Source organism: Eumetopias jubatus, unplaced genomic scaffold (genome assembly GCF_037043125.1).
Source record: "Eumetopias jubatus isolate StellerSeaLion01/CBP00866 unplaced genomic scaffold, mEumJub1_p1.0 scaffold_2, whole genome shotgun sequence".
NCBI lineage: Eukaryota > Metazoa > Chordata > Mammalia > Carnivora > Otariidae > Eumetopias > Eumetopias jubatus.
Window position 1 is genome coordinate 41,753,147 of NW_028274808.1, and position 2,300 is coordinate 41,755,446.

The window sequence follows — 2,300 nt, forward strand, 5'->3', positions numbered from 1 at the left end:
TTTTTTTTTTTTGGTGGCATGAGTTGGACCCATTTTCTTACTAGTCAAAGCACCTGACTTTTTTGGAATGGTTTTTCTCTTGCCATCAGGTTCTGTGTTGCCCAGGAGTTAACCAGGGACTAGTGACTTGGAGAGAGGAATAGAAAATGAAATTGATAAATCACTGAAACTTTAAACCCTCCCTGCAGCTGGTTGCATCATTGCTAAGTTACAAATTAAAAGAGATATAAAATTTAGACCAATTCAGTCTTAATAGGCTTATAGTTTGTCGCTTAATCTCTACCTGCCATTTGTCTCAAGATTATATTTTAACAGTGCTTTCTAGGTTGGTGTTTTACATGAGCCTGTTATTGTCAACTGACACATAATTTTAACTATGGGGAAAGAAAATGATACCACAATTTCATTAATCAGATTTCTGAAGTTATATTCATCAATTTGAGGTCATTTAATATCTGATAGGCACTGTTCAATTTTAGGTTTATCTCAGTCATGCTTCAATCATACTTTGAGCATGTCTCTTCCCTGGTTTTAGTAAGAAAATATGTACTCAAGGTCAAATTTTACATCACGCAAACTTCTATAAATTTTAGACAAGGGTCATTGTTACTAAGTTAGGAGGTGAAAAATTATATATCCATAAACAGTGCTTAAAACCACTGTGAGCAATTAAAAGAATCCTCAATTGCCATAGCCACATGAAATGCCATGAGAGGTGTTATTTTTAACAACTAGTCCAGAGTGAGTGAACAGTTATTTATAAACTAGATATCATATTTTCAGAATGATCTTCTATATATTAATATAAATTGATAAACAAGTAAAATGTCTCAAAGACTATTGCTGGGAATCCAAACTATGAACATGTGTGGGTATCTGAACATAAGACTCACATACGAAGCCCCACATGTACATTTATTATTCAGCATGGCTTGGAAAGTAAACAAGAGATACAGTATTAGGATGTATTGAAGTAGAAATTATTCCAGAGGTACTAGAACTTAAGCCCTTCATTTGAGAAATATGGTTATACCTATACAAAGTAGGATGAATGCTGTGATAGATATCAGCCAACTTGGAATGAATTTTTTCTAAAAATAAAATATTGTGAGATTTGTTGTTGTCATCCCCCTTTATTGCTAATTCATTAATTTTCTGGATTTGGGTTTTGAACAAGGGTGCATAAACTTCAGAAAATATGGATCCAATCAGTGTATGGCCCTAGGAACTCTGGCTTCTACAGACTTCACTATATATATTTAAACAATGCTTTGGCTTTAAATGTTATTTATTAACTGTAAATATATGTGTGTATGAGTAAAGGGAAATTGTATATCAGAAAGGTTTTGGCTAAGGGCATTTATAGACATGTGGTGCTAACTTTGTACATGTCTTTGTCAGTGACGGTCTCACTGAGCCAACTTACTCTGATGAAATAATACCATAAAGTGACTTTTTTTTAAAGGAAACTTAATTATGTTAAGAAATGGAATCTGGTTTTAATAAAATTGACAAAATTTTATTACAACACTAAGTCATTATTTTGTATTGTTTTAGCTCCCTAAAAAGATATTTATTCTTAGGGCAGATTCATTCAGCACATTTTTACTGAGTAAAATTTACTGAGTAAAATGACTATACTTGGTAAAAAATTTAACTTCTAAAAATTATAATACTCATTATATTTTATTTTTATATTTACATTTGTACAAAACCTTAGAAATCCTTTAAACTATAGAGGAAAATAATACAGATTTTTTTCTTAAATAAAATGCACAGAATTTTCCTTGCCTGCCCCTACTTTTTCACTAGTAAAATGTTAAATTAATATAAAAAATTTTGACCGCTTTCTAGAATACATTATCTTTATTTCTGAGGTTTAATTGTTACCTACGAAGTGAGTTTGTGCAATAAAATTAACTATTTGGTGTGGGAAGGTGCATTTTTTAGAACTTTCCTTTGTGAAAAGAACAACATAGCCATATATGCAACTAAGAAGAGATTGCTTCTTAGTGCAGTCAGAAAGAATTTCATACAGAAAACAATTGTTTCAGTGGCCACTGATCCAAAACATCATTGTTAGTTAGATATAGGGTCTTCTGGACTGGGGTCCCCTTGACAGGAAGAGACTTCCCCAATTTAAACTTTCCTTACTGTCCATCAATGCCTGTTGATATAATCAAAAAGACAAATAATAACAGGAGTTGGCAAGGCTGTAGAGAAATGTGAACCTGCATATATTGCTAATGGGAATGTAAAATGGTGTGGCCACTCTGGAAAACAGTTTGGCAGTGTTTTTA